The sequence below is a fragment of the Prenolepis imparis genome, unplaced genomic scaffold (genome assembly GCF_030444845.1).
Source record: "Prenolepis imparis isolate NDT839.2.m4 unplaced genomic scaffold, iyPreImpa1.0 SCAF_5, whole genome shotgun sequence".
NCBI classification, from domain to species: domain Eukaryota; kingdom Metazoa; phylum Arthropoda; class Insecta; order Hymenoptera; family Formicidae; genus Prenolepis; species Prenolepis imparis.
Genome location: NW_028141163.1, coordinates 4,982,311 through 5,002,764, shown reverse-complemented (window position 1 = coordinate 5,002,764; position 20,454 = coordinate 4,982,311). Strand labels below are relative to the sequence as shown.

Sequence of the window (20,454 nt, the reverse complement as noted above, 5' to 3'; positions counted from 1 at the left end):
AATTATAGGCGCAAAATTGAACGAAGGCTTCGAATTATTTTCTCTTTCGTTGATAAAATAGACACGGAAAAATAGGTAAAAGATCGGACATGGAATAAGTGTCGAAGCGAGTAATTTACTATAAGAATATACATAGGATAATGAATGTGAGCGATGCAATGGACGATGAAGTAGGAAAAGCGACTGAAAGCCTCTTACGCTTTTCAAATCTCTCTCGTCAAATATCTTTTTGCCTTGGAAAAGAGCCGCCGACAGACACTGTGATGTTTGATGTATAATCTGAAGGCTAGAAAAGAGGCTGATACTACCATTCTTTTCAAAGAGTTACACATAATTTACATTGTAAGTAAATTATCGACGAAAAATGTGTATATTAATCTCGAAATACTAGAACATGATGATAGTTTAAATTAATAATTAATAATATATTATTTTATTATTAAAACAATACTTTGGTGAAAGAGATCATTTTTAAAACTATTTCTATAAATATATTTGTTATAGTGCATAGTGCTATAATAATTTCAATTTGTCGAAGCTTTGTGTTCGACGTAAATATACGTAACCAGTTCCTTTTAGTATAGATATTGCACCCTTTAGGGTACAGCTTTAGCAGTTAAGTATTTCTCTCATCGTTATAAGAGCTCTCACAAGTACGCATAGTTTAGGTCGAAGGTAGAATTTGATTTATTCATGCCTTTAGTGCTTTCGCGAACATACGTCTGTACGCTGAAGGGATTGCAGTTAAGATTTGCAGGGGTACACTGGTGCACAACTGTTTAATCTTAAGTTTTGTACAAAAGCGCTCCGAAATTACGATCTGACTTTTAATCTCACGGTACTTGCAAAAAGTAAGCTTCAAAACTTCATAATTACATCGGTGTATCCGCGGTTGCAACCGCATAACGATATACTTTCTAATTTATCGCACTTATTTGTAGCGTTTGTCATTCAGAATTATTTCTTAAAATATTATTTTATACTCTTTTATCGCTATCATTTTCTCATTCATTTTACAATAAAACCAATAACTCCTTAATACTATTAGTAAATTTATGTTTATATATATATATATATATATATATATATATATATGATTGCTAATGAATGCGACAATAAATATAATATAATAACGCAATTAGAATAAATCTTATACTGTAGCGTTTACTGCGCATTTTCAGAATTCAACGAGGTAAATTGATTTACAGAAAGAGCATCTTTCCTTCTAGCAGCTCTGTTATATTGCCGCTTAACTGAACGTTCTTGGTTAATTCAATTAGAGTTAGTATTAGGCGATGCTGCGCGGAAGGATGATACAAGAATTAGCCATCCTGATAGAGCAGCAGATTGTATTAAAGGGAAGCACTGAGTTACTCGACATTTCCTTAAGCCATTCATGACATTTAGTTGCTTGGTCTGTTGCTGAACGTAATAAGATAAAAGAGGCTTTAGCGCGCTTAGCGCGAGATATATCGTCTTAAAAATTGAAAAGTATGCGACGTTGCCCCTTAACGCCATATAACAATTTTGTTCTCTCTTCGAAATACATTGTTTCAAAATTAATAATTTAATAAAATTTAATATAGAATGAAAAGAATCTAAATTTTATCTTTATTCACACAATTTCTCTAAAATGTATATTTTTTAAAATATAGAGATTTTTTAATTTAATAAATTATATTTTAATCGCCCTGATGTGATTATTTTGAGACTTCGCAGGATTTTCTAGCTTGTAATATAATATACAACTTATATTTTTTATAAGTTGTTTTAATTTTTTATACAGAAGCAAAATATTCCCTAAATTTTACTAATTTAATTCTTGTTTAAAGGACAAAAGTCGAAGTTTAATTTTGTCTTTCTTTTATTTTCAATTTTATACGTAAAAGCTCATATTCTCTCCAAGAATAATCTTGAGCGGGATCATCCGCCTTGCAAATAATACCCCGCAAAGCCTGCACGAAAGGCAAGGATGGATACTTCCTGTAAGTCGGAAGCAAAGCGCTCGAAAAGTCCGATCTCCGTATGGAAGTACGCGAGGAGTAGAATCAAAGCCGACACAATAAAAAAAAAAAAAAAGAAAGAAAAGCTAAAATCAAAGCCGAGACGAGGCAGAGCGGGGCGGGAGAGAGGGGTTAAGGACTCTTTTGCCGCTTTGACGTCGAACGAGCGTCTGGCATATCCCGATCCCGATGTGCGCCACCAGGCTCTTCCGGTATTCCGCGAAAACACCACAACGAGCGAAACTCCTGAAATATTCACGATGAAGAAAAGACGCCTCTGAAATCGCGAGCTTCGTATGGTTCTAGCTTCCTTGCGGTTTTTCCATCTCGTCTCATGCTCGGGAAATGAAAAGATTTATTCGGCGGCGATCTCTATACCTTAGTTGGCAAAATTAAAATATTTCCCGACAATAAGTCCCCCATTATGTTTTCCAATCATCATTATCGTTCTGCAATTAATTGTAATTAATTGTAATTAATTGTAAGAGAAGAAAAGAGTACAAAAACTCTCGCACCTGATATTAATAGATGATGCCAGATTGAAATAAAAAAAAACATTGCGCGTTTAAAGGGTTGAAGAGGGTTTGAGGGGTGAAGTAATTCGTAATCGGCGATGAAAGGTGCCTCGCTTAATGATTTAATCAATTTGCAAATTTTGCCTCACTTCTGCGAAAATGGCATAATCCGTTGGTGGAGTTACGAGCATACTTCTCTTGAAGTGTGTCGGGAAAATTTATGAATTCCTGGGCGGAGTTTCGCTCTGCTGGCGCAACGATTCGTCGCAGGCCCTCTTGTATTCCTCTTAACGTTATTGAGGAAACGATCTACGGTAAATTCCACGAGAGAGCATGTCGCGGGCAAAACGGTTCGTCGCGGAATAAAAAGCACGTGCCTCGACTCCTTTGCTGCCATATCTATGATTCCATCGGCTATGTACCTACATACCTACGGGAATCGCAGTTTATTATGTTACCCGTTGCAAAGTGCACTCCCATTTTCTTAAATTGGTTAAAACAGTTTTCAAATTGATTACTTGTCGTGATAAATTTAACAAATTAATATAAATGAAGCTAAATGTAAAATTACACAGTACAAAAGAATATTAATAATTAATATAAATAAACATATAATCCGAAATACACAATATGTACATTGTAGGATTGTTGGATAATTGTACGAGATTTTTAGCGACCGAGATTTATTTTGCAAAAAATTATTGTGTGTATAACCTTGCGGGATTGCATTAGCGAACGTCGTCTTGGTCCCACCCTCTCTTTTCTCTGGCGAGATGACAAAGGGATCTAAGTCGTATTACGTTGTGTCTCCAATTTTCCGTTTGAACATCTACGCGTTGTATCCAGTAGCGCAGGCAAACAGTTAAGCAAACGCCGAGACAACTTGTCCGGTTAAGGCAAGCAGTTCGTTACAGAGGTCCTAAGGATATTACGGTAAATGGCGCTTTTGTACGTCCTCGCGTTTGCACACTTATATTACATTTTCGTGTATGTGCATGCACTGCAAATTTTGCACTAACGAGATTAATAAACGGAAAGGTTAAATGGGGATCGTGATTGTGAGAAATGCATGTAAAAAAGAAGAATCATCTAAAATAAATATAACGTATAGTAGTATATAAAATAGCATTTTTACTTGAAATGTCCGCTGTGTGAAAAAATGGAGGAAAACAATGCATGGAATTCCGAGAAAGCCCGCAGAGAAGCTCAAGCCACGAATCCAATCGAATCAAATTGCGGTGTGTTAATTATCTTTCCACTTCAGCCATCTCGATTATTCCATCGAGTTAATATCTCCGATAACATTTCGGCTATTGAAACCTGAGATTTTGTCTATATTAAAGTTAGTATCGAGATGCAAATTTCAGGGAAAATGTATTTGTACGTTGTTGTTTGTATAATAAACTGTGCACTTGCAATATACCATAACTTATGTAAAATTCAATTATAAAACGAGAAGATTCTACAGAATATAATAGAATTATAATAGTTAATTGCAAGTTGTTGAATAAAAGTTTAATTTATAGTTGAAAGGATTATTAAATTGAATAAGCTTTAAACTTCAAAATTTGAAATTTAGGCCACTAATTTATAATAAATTAAATAAATTTTTATATATTGAGAGTATATAAATATTTATTAAAAAATTAATATTTTTCTACATACATATAAGAATGTAGCTACAGCATTTGATAATGCTATAATGATGTGCAAATTTTATAATGTGTTAAAATATGTGTGTAATTATATTAATATAAATATTAGCCATCGTGCAAATTTCTTGCATCGAGCTTCGGCAAAGAATCAACGAAAAAGATACGTTACCGAGATGAAGAGAAAAATAAGAATGATGATATAAAGACAATGACAATGATAACTATAGCCGCAACGGCAACGAGATGAGCTGGCCTTGTTTTTGTTCTACCCTTCGCGCGAGCTTTATTTCCTGGGCGTTTCCTTCTGCGGTCCAGTCACGTTTTCCGGAAACACTTGTCTCGACAAAACGCACAACCGTGACGGCAGCATGACGAGGCCAGCCCGGCAACGTATAACGAGATCGATTCTGCCCCACCCGTGTTCTGTCCCATCCAGATAGGAACTGAAGGAATTTCTGGACAAAACACGGAGGAGCGCGAGATCTTTGAAATAAGAAATGTGAAATGGCAGTGGTTGGTTCTCTTATCACACGTATAATCGATACGAACGATTGTGTGAATTTACTTTCTGGAAAAATATTTTTTCTTATATCCTCCCGATACGCCATGGTTTCACAATTTTAATTTTAAGAAAATCCCTCAAATTTTTTAGGTATATATAAGGATGAATCTTTATCATCTTCATCATTCGTAAAGATTAAAATATAAATATATTTTTAAATACTATATAAAATCTTGTTAAACTCACTCTAATTGCGGTGCTTCATTTTCAGAATAGAAATCAGGGTATAAAGCTTACCTGAAACATAGAAAGGCAATTGATTAATTTAGAGAAAGCAGTCCTAAAATAGTTATTTTGAAGAAAATTTTTAACAAGCTACATTTTTGCAAATATTATAATTAAATGTATATTATAATTATATAGAAAACGTTTTTTTGAAATATTAATTTAAAAGCAGTCTTCATTTTCCTTAAATAAATATCGCGCAAGATGTGAATACTTCGCCTCTTCAGGCGCTAATAATTAATAATGACTTTTATTATATATGTATCATCATAAATCTCTCCATCGATTATTTGCACTTTTTACAATTCACCGAAGTCTTAAGTAAACTTGTTTTATTCTCTGTCAAGAGAGTAAAATATAAAAGTGTCTTTATCTTTCCGCATCCTCGGAAGATAAAATGCAGTCAAGAAAAGTTTTCGGTCGCAAGTTTTGCCATAAGTCTTATTGCATTAGTGTGTATGTGACATGATTTCAAAAGTTAAATTTTAAGTCAGTTTAAGGATAAAAGAAAGACGCAAAAAAGAATAATGTAGGCTTTTTATGAACACAAAAACAAGTCTGTTTGATAATATCGATAATTCATATTGTGTCATATATAATGGTTCTACATATATCAACTAATTCTGACGATAATATTTTCAGATCTGTACGTCGAGCAATGTTGTCAATATTCGGAAGTCCCGATAAATTTATAGATGTAACATTGCAATGTATCATTATGAATAATAGTATAATATTAGGTAGATTGTTCTCCATTGTTGAGACGAGAGAATTGACAGTGTTGATTGTGAAACGATATTATTAATTGCGAAAATGATAATGGGGATATAATGTAAAGTTCCCTCAAGGCCTTTCATGATGCTGCTAGTTAAGATGAATACGATTTATCATTATGAAAATATGAATACAATATGCTTGTACATTATGTGCGCATTGTGTATCAAATAAAAAGGATAACATCTATTTTTTTTGAAGAAAGGAATGATGAAGAATATAATTGTGAATAATTAAGATATGCAATTTATATTATTTATTATATATATTTATTCTTTCACACTAATTAAGTAAGTTGTATCAGGAATTTACCAAAGATATCAGATAAACTTGTTAAAATGGATTCTCTCAGAGAGAATACATCCCTCTTCGTAATTAATCCATCCAACTTGCGTGAAGTTTCTTGCGGGTACAAATAACGCGGTTGAATTCTGCGTTTGTTCGCTCTAAAATATATATATCCTATATATTTTTTTACAGAATGTAATATTTATATAAAGGCAATTTTAAAAATATACATCTGTGTGCTGCTTTTATATGGTTAACCACCTTTTGCACATGTGTGTTATTCCTAGAGAAAAGTTTCGGTTTTATGAGATTCAAAAATGTCGGAAAGCCTGCGGAAAGCATATGAACCACAAAAGGCAGGTTGGAAACGTGAGCAGACGCTTTATGGGTCGTTCCTCATGGGCAAGCGATGTTTAAAGATCAAGGAAACGGTTCCGTCGGGAACCGATCGGCCGTCGCTCGATCGAGCGCGAATAACGAATGAATATCTAACGACGTTTTACGATCCAATATGTGGCCCGTGGTAAAATGTGATATATATAACGCCCGTGCGTGCGTGCATCCAGCATCTCGCTTTACATATTGTCCCGAATATCTTTTAATCATATCACCGGAACAATAAAAGCGAAATTGTAAATGAGCTCTGGCAACGAATACATTTTTTTCAACAGAGATGTATCTATCGCTTCGCGAAATGATTAAAATTTCGCAAATTTTTAATTTGTTGCAAATATTATAATCATTATAAATATAATATTATAATTATGCAAATAATAATTTAAACTCAATCTTCATTTTCCTTAAATAAATATCGCGCGAGATGAGTACTTCGCCTCTTCAGACGCTCGTGATTATTAATAATTATTAAATGTATCGGACTGTTAATAATTAAATATTTCAAATTTTTTGTTCGCTGAAAAAAAGAATATAATTATGTTTCTAAGAGGAGGGAGATTTAATCATCTCTCATGAGCTATTACGCAATTCGTTCCTCCTCTACCAACCGAACGATTCATATATATTACAGTTATAAAATTTTGATAGAGAGAGAGAATAACTGCGCCCTCTTATTCGCCGCTTGCGTTTAATTCTCTCAAACTTCTCGTAAACGTGAGGCGTTTACCTGGAGCGTTATGACGATGCATAATAAATCCCCTCTTCCAGTCCCGCCTCGTAAAATTTGCGATAAAGGGCGAGCGCAGCTAGTTGTCGACGGTGCAAACTCTTTACCCTTCAGTCGTTTTTCCGTTTTTTTTCGCACAGACAGAGTACTTATTAAGGATCAAATATCTCTCTGCTATCGAGAGTAACCGACAGGTTGAAGATTTACACACAAGCGTGTGTCACGCGTGTGTTTTTATGGCGAAATATCGCACATACAGCGGTCACGTTGAAATGGCTTTGTGTGATTCATGAACAACCGCGTGCACCTAGTCTAGTCTCCTAAAAGCCACCACCCTAATGGCTATCAAAGCGAAATGGACTTCCAGAAACGCGCGAGCTCTTATCCCATCGTTGATAGCGCACATTTCCGGATACATCGTTACGACAAAATAATCGTCGACTGACCGAGAAGCATAAAAAAAGGAAAAAGAAACGTTGCCATCACAGTTTACGAACGCTAAGCCGAGGTATACGATATTAAAGCATCATACTTGATTTATTCCGCCGTAAAAAGGATATAATACATTTTTATCCGTTGTTTTTATCACGTATATATAAGACCACGTGTTGTTTGTGTATTTATGATAACACACGCGGGTGGTAAAGAAATATCGACGGGTTTATCGAAGGTCGCTTATTAATTCAGTCGAGTATTTGCTTTTCATTAGGAGGTTATTGACCGTTCTTGCGCCGTCGTTGCTACAATATCGTCATTAATAGACGTCAAGAGCGTTATTAATATGACGTTGCATCCGTTAAAGCGAGATTAAAAACGCCATAAATCGAAGGGCGTAGTATATCCTGTTTACGTATTACGCGAGCAACAGAGTGTCGAATGCTCTGAATATAATTAGAAGCGGTAATGTTCATCCCTCTTCATGTTCGCGCGCTCGTTATACGCATACCGTTACGTCATTAATCCCTATTCCTCTTCCGGTCATAAAATGGAAATACGCGCGCGATGTCAAAAACCTTTATTACTTACTAAAGTGCGCGATTATTATCCCGCCTCTGGGCGGGAATCCGAAATTTATCGAGCATGTCGCGGTACAGTCAGTCGCTTTTACGACGAAATTTCGTCTCTCTCGCTCTAGTTGATACATCGACGTGAAAACAAAAACATTCCGAGTGGAGAGAGAGAGAGAGAGAGAGAGAAAAAAAATGTTAGATCGTACCAAGTGTCGAGGAAACGTCGATAGATACACAAGTATCGAACTTCTCTCTCGAAAGCACGTATAAAAGTACAATGTTCTCTCGTTGAACTAGTCGTAAAGTGTCGAACGTTTATCCAGGTAGTTTGTGAAAAAGTAATGCTTACGCATCCAGAGATTCGCTAAGAAAGTAGTTGAAAATCCTTTAATACGTTGAACACAGTATAATAGCAATACAATAATAAGATATTAGAGATATTAGAGAGACCAACTTGGAATTCAGATATCATGTTCTTCTTTTTTATTTCTAAAGAAATATCTCACTATATATTCAAATATTCAATTTCTGAAGAACTTGTAATATTTCTCTTGAAGTAATCAGTTTTCAAATTTTAATAGAACGTTATCAAACTTGGAAATTTACATATTGTTCAAACTTCTAAGACGATTAAGGCTGCTCCATAAATAATAGGCTTCGCAATTTATGTTCCATTATATTCTTGTACATTTATGAGTATCACGAGAGACCTTTCGACAACGTTGATATTAATTTTTGGCTAGAAAAAAATTTTTAATTTTGCAATGCTGTAATAAAATATTACCAAACAAATATTTCAGTTTCTATACGATGTATCATATTATTATTCCTATAAATTTGAAACATATTTCATATTTCATTGATTTCGGATATACACAATTCTTTCGTACTCTGTTGAATAATATTTTTGAAAAAATTTTTTTCTAACAAAAAAAATTTTGCTCAACGCAAAAATAACAGTTATCAGGATAACGGGTTCTGCTTCCAATTCCGACCGCGTGGCGGGAAAACAAAACTTTCCTAATTTCAATTCGCAAGTTTCGCTGCAGTTAGTCGCGCTGTTGTTTATCGAAACATGTCTGAGCTCTTTGCATATCAATAGATTTTTGTACAATCATTATTAAAAAGATAAAAAGAATTTATTATTACAGAATATAATATATTTTTATACAAAAAAAATTATTTGTATCGTTGTTTTATTAATAATCGTGATATTTCACGCGCTCTTTCCCTTTATTCGATAAAACGAAATAAATGCAAAGAGAATTTCCGCGATAATCTGCGGCGGAGGAAACGGTGCGTTTAATAATTTTTCGTATGCGCGTATTTAACCGGGCCATTTATTACGAATGGTTGAATTTAATCTGGCACCCTCTCTCTCTTTCTCTCTTTCTCGCCAAGGGCCTCTTCGTTCGAGGGTTGCGCGCCGCTGATAATAAATGTCTGCGGTATAACGCACGCATTGTTGCGATAACGCGCGTGATCGGAAGTGGAAGCACGTTCCAGCATATTCGCAGGCAGCGCGCCGATGATAATACTTCTTCGCGACGAGTTCCGCCCTGGCCGGAGGAAACGGGGTGGCAGCTCCGGAGAGGAAAAGTTTCCCCATAAATCTACGATTCTAAGGCCATTGTCCGTTCAGGGCCGTACACATCGTCTGCCGCTTCTGGACACCCGGTATCGCGGTACCTTTATGCCCGATGAAATATATCATGCCGAAAAGATAACCGAAAAGCAACTCGTCGAAGTTGTTGAAATTTCTTTCTTCGCAAAGCAATTGTTTCTTTTTTTTCAACACGCAGCATATTTGTTCGCAAGGTTGCTAGAAAATATTTTTCTAATTCAAATTTTAAACTCGATAGATTTTTGATAAAAATAATAATTGAAGAAAAATATATTAGGGAATATTTTTTTGTTTGGAAGAAATTTCTTGAAAATTTTCGTGAGATCTGATCTTCTTAATTGCACTTTTTTATATCTTTTCTACATTCACATATTCTTAAAACAAAGTTCTTTAAAGAGAAGAAGAAGAAAAAAAGTTACATATAAAAGATATGAAAAGATATAATGCAAAAGATTGGTAAATCTCTGATTCTTTCAAATATAATATGAATTCTATTATAATACTTGTAAAATAAAATATTACACAATATTTTATACATACAATAAAAATTATAAATAAAAATCGATATACAATAATAAAAAGAAAAAACAAACAAATACGATTATATTTCTATTTCAAAGATATTTCTGTTGCAAACTAGTAAGATACTTTCTACAACACATTTGGGGAAATTTTCATGAAGCGGTTTGTAAAGTTTATCTTCAGGCATCTGACAACATTGTAACTTCGGTCTCCGTGAAAGACAGATGTTGCGGTGGGTATAAGAGAAATTTGTGCATTGCTCGTGAAACAGACGTTTTTCCGAGGAATTTATGTTTCCACAACACAAGAACGTTTTACGCTTATATCGTGTTAACTCATTGTATTCGTATTGGGTCGTATTGTCATTCATGCGCGGTTAGAAATTTTTAAAATATTTTTTTGCCTTTTTAACTTTAAAACTTTCCAAAAGATTTATTTTATTTAGTTAGAGATTATATTTCCGAAAGCATATATATATATATATATACTCATTTTATAGATAATGATCATACATATTTCCTAAACTCATATTTGAATCATTAGGTGATTAAATAGTCATCATTAAATTATTAATAATTAATTAGCAGCTAATTACTGTTAACAATTGCATTAACAATGATCTTTGTAGGGCCTCAAATATGATAATCCGGCTTTAAATTTTAGTTGCATTATATTTAGAATTAGCTATATCTAATTAGAATAAATACAAAAAACAAGTATATAAATATCATATTAAAGAATTAAACGCTGCAATGCGTTTCGCGATTCCTTTCCTTCTTTTGTAGAAGATAAAAGCCATATCTCGTGATTTTTTGTCGAGCGGCCTCAGTCAGCGAAGTCTTTTTAAAAGAGATTTTATTTCGTTCATTGATAAATGCGATCGACGGAAACGCGACGGTAGAAAAGTTTCACTTTGTATCTGGTTCAACCTGTACGCGGCAATAAAACAGAAACGGTACTTATCGTTGGCGATTCATGCAGAAAATCTGGCGTATGAGTGAACAGCGGGGTCACTCGGCCGTATCTCGCGAAGAAGTCGACAGTTGCGTTATTAAAATATGTTCTGCAAGTGGTCGATAAAATATTCCCACCCGATATAAAAATAATGGCTCTTAACTTTCGACATATGCCCGGTTATTTCATATTTCAAAAATTGTCACCTCCAACTTTAGAAACTCTATATATATATTTTTTTTTCTTTATTTATATTTTTATACAAATCAATCTAAAATATATTTTTGAATAAATTTTCCATTGTCACTATTTCGTGATTGTTAAATAGTTTGTGCAATAGTATTTTTGTTATCAATAATTTCAAGTCATTTACCAAACGTAAAATTTCTTCTTCGGGCAAAGCTACGAATTTACCATTCCATTCAAAGATTTATAATATATTTAAAACAATGTTTCAAAACTTGTGATATGCGCGTATATAATAAATGGATTAAGTGTCGGCTCGTCTTGCGTATATGTCAGATCGTTAATTAAAGACTGCTGTTTTACAATGAAAAAGCTCGCGTGTTTTTATTACGCCATCGATAGTTGATGAAAGAGCTTTTATTAATCTAATAAATATTCTGATTTTATAATTCGTTAAATTTTTCTGACGTCTGCTTAATTAACGAAATAAATTTAGTCCGCTGGAAAGTTAAATGGAGAAGATTTGCACTGTAAATTCAATAGAGATTAACGACTTTTAATTTGCGCGCCGAATTAAAGAGAAACGATAATTTCTCTCAGGCACACGACAATGAGAGTTTTACTGAAAAATATCGCGCGCTTTAAAGTTTGATCTTTATCCAATTTTTCCATGAATTATTACGATAAAATGAATTTACATATACGAGGTAGGTATATGTAGGTAAACACAGAGATGCGCGAGAAATGTGTTTCGACCTGACGTGATGTTACACGTTATCGCGTAGACTCCGTATAGAGAGTTTGAAGACGCAAATCGCTTCCACTTCCGCTGCAAGCATTACTGTGTAAATCCTTCCTTTATTGTGACAGACTCGACGGCGCGCATGATTCTGTATGCAATGCATTTCTGATAGTCTGCAAGTTTGAGTTACGACGATAGAGGAGCAGGATCAAGGCCATTGAGATCGGATCCGCGATGCCCAACGTAACTAACCGTTCCCTACACATCTCTCTTTCTCTCGATCGTATAATATATATCTCATTCCCTATCGATCTATCTCTCTTCTATCGTCTCATATACTCTTGATCCTGAATCGCTGACAATGTCCTTTTCAATTGACGCGTCGTGTTTGTCTTGCATTATTCTTCTGATGCTCTCATCCGTGATGCTCTCATTTCTACTCTACGCTAAAATACGCTCATAATGATCCAGCTAATATAGCCACATTATCATACGAGTCGCTGTTATTCCACAGAATAAAATCCGGAATTGTGCTTTAAATTATTTTTGAGAGATTCACAGAAAAGATATTTTTATCAAATATCGCTCGCGCCTTCAACCAAAAATCTTTAAAAAATAGTTTGTAATAATTCTTATGTGAAAATGTACCCCTGTTTCTTAGGATATTTGCTGGATTTTTTTACATTTAAAAATATAAAAATTTTTGCAGATAAGATGCTTTCTGAATATCGATCTTATAATATTTTACTGATCTGATTTCCATAGAAATATATGGATAGTCCAAAAGCAGAAAAATATATAAAGTTGCAGAGCGAAATTTCTATTCGAGATATAAATTTGAGAAATCAAAATAATAGTTTCAGTTTGACAGTGTCAGTTAGTCTTTAAAAAGCGAAATTTCTTTATTAAAGTTACAATAGGGAATTGCGATGTCTCGTGCGACTAATGTCATTCGTCAGGGTTCCTTGCAAGCGCTCGCGGTTTCGGGTTCGTCTTTGTCGTGCGAACAGTAAGTACGCCGTGTGCGACGGCTGCTTGAAAACTATAACCGAGTTAAAGGAAACTCCCTAACTAAATTCCACGTTAAATACCGACTTTCGCCTTAACCCTCGACCACGATGTTCCTAATTGAATTAAAATTTCCGCAGAGAAATCCGGACACGGCTATGATGCCACAGCGGAGTTTATCGCTCCGACATGGCACGTCGACATTCGCCATCTACCGTTGGGAATCTTTTGACAGCCATTTCAAGTACTTCGCAAATCCGTCTTGTTTCTAAATATTGTGTAGAGAATGCGACACATTCACAATTTCGATAAAGAAGAATCATCAAAATCTGCGTCATTATTATTTATTTATCGTCTAGCGTTGCAGGATAAATTAAAGCTTTTTTTTTAAATATGGCAATAATATACAACGGCAATGCATAGTCGAGATGACTTTATCTTCGAAAACGGTTCAGCAGACCGAGAATGTATATACTCTTTATCCTAAGCTGTAACGAATGAGATTCCTCTGCTTGCGACGTAAGTTTATCCTGATAGATATTTGGTTGAAGAAGGGTGAGATTTTTCTCTCGAGCATGAAGGGACGAAACGGAAAGGGGAAAAATGGTAGAAATAGAGATCAGATCCGCGCGAAAGGAATCAATGACCGATGCGGGTCACGTAGGGAACTATAGGATTTAGTCGATGACGCTGTAGGTTTTGTGGACGATAAAGTTATCCTTTCAGGATAATGGGGTCATCTTTAAGACCCTAGTCTGTAACTAGGGAAGGTCCGCTCGGGCAATTCCGCAAATCGCTGCGAGAGCGCAATGGATTCCATTCTGTCGCGGTCGACATTATGAGTTAAAATGAAACAAACGAACGAGCCCCTCCGGTATCCTCCTAGTTCTGTGATGGAGCATCGAGAAAAAGTAAATGGAAAGAAGGATACAAAGCAGCTACGGGGGATTACAGTTTACGAGAAGAAATTATTAATGGGCAACAATGTGTATCGAGATGGCCGCTGCGCACTTATTAGATTGAGAAGTATATCATCTGTTTCCCTTGTGATAGTGTTATCTCCTGAGAGAGCTTCCTTTGTTGGCGCAGATACTATGTAGTATGAAACAATCAATATTCATTCGAATCAGCATCATTTTCAAGCGGACTGTTATACATTTATTTGCTCTGCCTTTGCTTTACTTTTATCTGAATGCCTAATGATGGTAATCTATCAAAGAAATAGCAAATATTTGATAAACTAGTAAATATAAAATATCAAATATCTGACAAACGGGATAATATAGAAAATTTATTTAATGGTAGCTATATTATATTTTCAATAATAACTTGTCAATAAAATATCGTAATATTGAAATTACTTTAATGTCCCTCGAGAATTTCATTCCGCGACAAACGTTGAACTACTTTTCGAAAGCAACGAAAGGCATTTCAATATGACATTTATAACTCGTCACATCTCCCAAAAGATGAAAATCAACTTTTTACTCGCAATCTTCATCGCTTATTTCATTATCACTCGCTCTACGTTTGCAAATTGTTTTTGCGATTAAATTGCAATTAATTTTGATTAAAGGAGATAAAATATCAATCGGGATAAATGGAAGACGAAAAGAGAGTGAAATCCGGTTGGCACGAAGAAAAACAATTAATTTTATTTTTTTGTATTGGTAAACTCTTGAAACGATACAAAGCTCGAAGGTAGCTCCAGACGAGAGAGAGCGAAAGAGAGAAACGACTGAGTGTCAACGAGCGAAAGGAAAGGAAAATGTCGGGGAGGTAAGGCAAAGGTTGAAAAAGCGACGGCGGTAACAGAAGACAAATTTTATTACCGCATTTGTAAGCAGAGGGTATCGCGCTCGCGAATTTGCTCAATAACACGAACGATTTGTTTCTCGATGCCAAGGAGTAGCGACTAAGGACCGGAATTCAATCGGAGTGCAACCCTGAGAAATAGAACGCATATCGATCAAGAGAAATGAGCCTCTTTAGGAGAACGGAACACGGAGAGGACGCGGTGTTAACTTGTACGTATACATATGTATACAAATGATTAATCGCGTCGCCCCGCAATTGCAATTCATATGCATCAAGCGGAGTTTATATTAAACAGATCTATATGTAAATAGGATATATTTCTGAACAAACGTTTAACATATTTAATCTTTCATTGTTTGTAATTTCTAAAGATGCCTATTATAATATTAGGTACAATTCAATTTGCATATATTAAATGTACAATGTAAATATCGAAATTTTAATGAGAAATATTTTTAAAATTTTAGAATATTTAAGTAAATTTCATATCACATACAGTTAACATATTAATTCATACACAGAAAATTATTAGTTATCAATAAAATATATGTCAGAAAAAAATCAGTCTATAAAATGCATCTACAAAAATGTAACCAGAAATTAATTGCGTGCAATGATTTCTTTCACTGTATTTATGATATTTTTGCACGTTTGTTTCATTATTTATTTGTCTCTTGCATTATGTCAAAGATAGAATATAAAGCTGCAGACGTTCGCAGGCGCATACAAATGCACTCGTACATTTTCCTAGATATACATTCCGGTGACGTATCTTATTGTACCTGATATTTCTACGGAGAAAATAACGAAAAATGTACATTATACACATTACACATAAATTTTAAATAAAGCTTCAGCCGAGCCCCATTGAATAATCCTCGCATTACGATATGAAGCAACATTGCGATCCTTTGAGAACTCGATATGCTCCCCCGCGCGTCTTCTCTCGAGCATCGCCCGCAATTTTCAACGTCGTCGGGAATATCAGGACTCATCCGGTCTTGATATAGCGCACGATCCGTAAAAGTTTCATGCGCCATTGGGCGAGAACGTAGCGCGGCGCGAAAAGCGATGGCGCGTATTTGTTCCACGAGACGGCATGGCAAGAGAGGGTGAATTATTTGACCGAGGTTGGAGATCAGGGTGAAAGGGAGAGGAAGGACGGGGGTCATAGGTGGGATTTTCTCCGTCTTCCCTCGACATTGTCCCCCGTACGTCCGAAACGTGAGATGCAATCGCATTAGGTGTATCTTTTCGCGCTGAACAGCACGATTCCGGAGAAGCTTTTCCCAGGTGCCTATCCCCCCCTTCCCCCTAGTCCCCTGCACGTGCCGATTTTCAAGAGATGTGACACAGGAGCCGCTATTTTTACACCATAGATCACACCGCACGCTCGATGAGAGATACTTTGCCAGGTCGAGAGGAACGAGATGGAATAAAACGAGATCGCGTCGTACAGGGTACAGCCGTGACAATGCAGTATATATATATATACTCAATTTGAACGGCGGGTGTCGTAAAGCGTACAATAAGACGGCTGATTGGCTACTCGAACGGAAATACGCGCTTGGAAAAACGTCGTCGGGGAAAATGATAAGACTGCACCGGGCGTGTAATGCCGTCATGGGTGTCGAAGAGATTTCTACTGCGAGATATTGTTATCGCGACGTTACAAATGACAATGTCGGGGGAAAAAAGGAAGGAAAAGAAAGCCTTTTCTTCGGTACATTTAAATTGCATTCTTGTATTTTAATAAATTTGTTCATCAGTCTCACGCACGCGCAAATATCCCCATATCATTTTTTAAAATTAACATTAAAAAAGTCAAACAGAAATCACGTGTATTATGTCTTATTCGATTTATACATATTTATGTATTTTTATATATATTATGTAAATTTCGTCCCTTTGTGTAAAAATGAATACACGATAAAAGGAATGTCTACGTGCAATACGTCTCATCAATATATCATAAATCGTAATAGCTGGATAAGAACAGTTACATAATATACAATCGTGAACAATCTGCACTTCTTGATGTGCAATTACGAGTGAAAGCACAAAGAGGTTCGATGAAAAGAATACCTTCCGGAACTACTTCGTTTCGATCCCCTTTCGAGAATGCTTTCCTCGTTACGTGCGAAAGGCACCTCTCGAAAGGGTAAGAGACTCAGTGTCGTCAGCATTTTCAGACACTCAAGCTCTGTTACTCGAATAAGGTTTCTCTCTCCGTATCCTTCTATTTTTCTCCGACTCGCACATTCGTATCACTCCAAACATTTCCATCAGTTTCTCTCCCACCTATGTGATCATGGGATGGGAAGGCAAACAATCCACCATGACGATTGCGTTCACCGCATAATAGTGATACGCCTCCTAACTCGATGAAAAGAGGATTGCTAAATTCTATTTAGATTTTGCGGACATTGATTTCCAATTAGGATTTCATTGGTTAATTATTTTATAAAAATCCGATGACATTACATAATGAAAAATAGCAATCTGAGGAATTATATGTCGATATTAACATAACATTGAGATATATAATTGTCATTTTTTAGTTTGCATTCTTATATGTGTTAAGAAAGATAGCAATAATATTATAAGATATTTTCAAATAATTTTCAAATAATATTAGAAGAAATGTTATATATGTATTTTAGACTTGTAGTTTAGTATAAATAGAATAAGCATGTAAATATTGTATATAGAATAATCGAGAGTATATTGTATAACTAACTATAAAGGTTTTTATCGTTTTTAATCGATGATAAAACTTCTTCATCTTTCAAATTGAGAGATCCCGGTATCTTTCGTCGATCTACTCGAGACTTTGTGGCAAACGAAGGTTTCTACAGAAACTGCAATTCCCTTCGCTTTCCCGTTAAACGCACTTCCATCTAAAGTCAGTTTAAATAATTTAACGTTCATTCTCTCTTCGAAATGAAGTTCGATCCAGCTACGAGCTTTAAAGCTCTTTAACGCTTCGAAGTTCCATTCCACGTGTATTCATCAACGTAGAAAGTCGACGCTCGTCGTTTCAGCCCAAGAGTGCGATCGTTCTCCTTAATGCACTATGTTTTGGCTTGTAAGGAACAGCAGCATAAAGTTATCTACATTGTCCATCTACGTCGCGTGGACATCGTTGCATTAAAGTTCGTTATATAAGTAATTCGAGTTTTCCTCGCGCATAATAAAATTGAACCCGCGCGTATCCGGCAACTGCGAAACTCTTTGTGACTTAATTAAAGTTCCACCGAGCGTCATCGCGCACGATCGTTTCACTCTATGGAGCAGGTTTATAATGAGTCCTCGTCGTTGCTTTCATTATTTCGTTCGACGACGGACCTTTGTGAGCGAGAAATAAAGCTCAATCTATCTTCCATTTTCCGACGCGTTCCATCATTCGCTCGCGTTTCACTGAACGTCGAAACGTTAAAGGTTCCTCTCTTCGTGACACTACTAGTTGAAAGAAGAATTTAACGAGATTTTCATTGATGCTCTGTAGAGCGTATAGAAAACACAAGAGAAAAGTTTGCGTATATATATAACGTGTCAAGATATATATTTTGTGACGTCGAAAACTTGCGAGAGATTTTTTCTGAAAGAAAACAAGATACAAGACTGGGCATATCAACGTGTTCGATGTAATTACATTGCGCCTGCCGTATAATTTCCACTGCTGCGAAACAAGTACAAAAAAAGACGCGGAATGACATCGTACTTATCGCGGCCCGAACACGTGCAATCTGCGATCCTCGGTTCGCGATATAATGCAAAACGGCAGGACATTACCCCTTACGACGTGTCTGAGAGCTGAAACATAGCGGCCGCTATGCAAATCGCGCGCGATTCTCGCTTCGTACGTAGCGAGGGAAGAATTTTTCGCGCATATTATCATAATACAATTTTTCGTAACAAAACTACAGCCTCAGACGCGTATGCTGTGAAACAAGAAGACATTTTTCCCTCTTCGCGAGCAGCCCATACCATTTGCCACCGCGCGAATATGAAGAGACGCATCGGTTTATATCTCTCTATTCTCTCTCCCCTCTCGGAAAATCTTATGAATTACAAATTCATTTAACGGCATTCATTCTCCGTCCCTTTCTTCGGTAGCGAATTGCGTCGCCTACGCCCCGTAAACATAGTGACACCGGGCTCGTATTTTATCCGCCACCCCTTCGACCCTTTCAAGCCCCCCCGACCTTGTTGGCGTGTTGCAGTACACCGTGCCATTTGTTCGTGCATTTTTCGTTTCTTTTTGTTTGGCGCGCCTGGATCGGGGACGTTAAGCGCGATCGTGGGTCGTAAAAATCTCTCACGACACGCGGAAAACTTGCAGCTACATCTGGAAAGTTACCGTCAAACTTTGCTAAGCATCTTTTTACGTAAATGCTTCGTTCGTGTGGACGGGGCAACAACTCTCAAATGCAATGCAACTCTGAAATGTAATGCAACTCTCGAATACAGGAAAAGTTTTCTTCCTTAATATTTTAAAAACAAATCACTTTCTTAACTTTCTTAAAAAAATTTTTCATGCTCAAAATTAATTATTGCTTATTGATTATTTGTTTGTGATCAAATAATATTTATAAATTCTATAATTCTTTTAGCGCGTTTTGTATGTCTTTCTCTTCCATAATGTAATAGAAAAATAAATTTTGACTGAAATAACAATTATATAGAATTTGTTCTTCTACTAAAACGTCGGAATATTTTAGAGTAGATTTGGAATTAAATTTTTCCCGATATTGTATTAATCCTTCAGATAATAATCAATACAATATAGTTCTCAAACTCTTCCTTTAATCTTCTATTTAATGCAATTTCGAAACATCCGTTTGTTGCCGTTCGCTTTCATTGCGTAAGAAAAGAAAGATAAGAAATAGGTATATCAAAAGACCGCACTTGAAACGCGCGGATCAATTTCACGAGAAGGAGGAAAACAATATCGAAACTCGTCTAATATCTAGAGTTTTCCCAGCCGCAATAAATCTATCCGCTCCCTCGTCTTTCCCATTTCCTTCGTTCTAACACATAAACAAGCCATTTATTCGTTTCTTCGTTGCATCGTGCACTATAGCTTCCACTGAACAAGGACGTTAAATGATCGCGAATCGTAAAGCTTCTCGATTCCTCTCCTCGGCCGACTTGGATGGTGCGTTTCTACCGTCGTGTTTTTCCATCGGAAAGGATTCTATGAGTAGACGCATGGGAAATCAAATGTCTAGCGTTAAATCTAGCGCCGATGCACCTATTTCACTTCGAAAGTTCAACACTCGGTGATTCTGCATGTCGTGAATATCGACAACGCGTTTTTATCGTTAATGATCTTACTCGAATTATGTAGAAGTCTATTAATTTTATCATAATAATAAATTTAACGCTAAGAATATTTCTACAGTTCCAATATAGATGAAATTAATATTAAATATATTTTAT

General features: G+C 35.8%; 1 protein-coding gene and 1 long non-coding RNA gene across 4 annotated transcripts in view; one reads left to right on the top strand and one right to left on the bottom strand.

Annotated features, from left to right (window-relative positions):
* LOC145935849 (uncharacterized) overlaps positions 1–16,178 on the top strand; it is a 35,319-nt gene extending 19,141 nt beyond the window's left edge. Inside the window, exons 3-4 of the long non-coding RNA XR_014425289.1 lie at positions 14,768–14,970; positions 15,098–16,178. This is a non-coding gene — a long non-coding RNA (uncharacterized LOC145935849). The remainder of the gene's footprint in view (positions 1–14,767; positions 14,971–15,097) is intronic.
* LOC145935845 (uncharacterized) overlaps positions 1–20,454 on the bottom strand; it is a 265,904-nt gene that overhangs the window by 57,149 nt on the left and 188,301 nt on the right. The gene's annotated exons all lie outside the window — the stretch shown is intronic.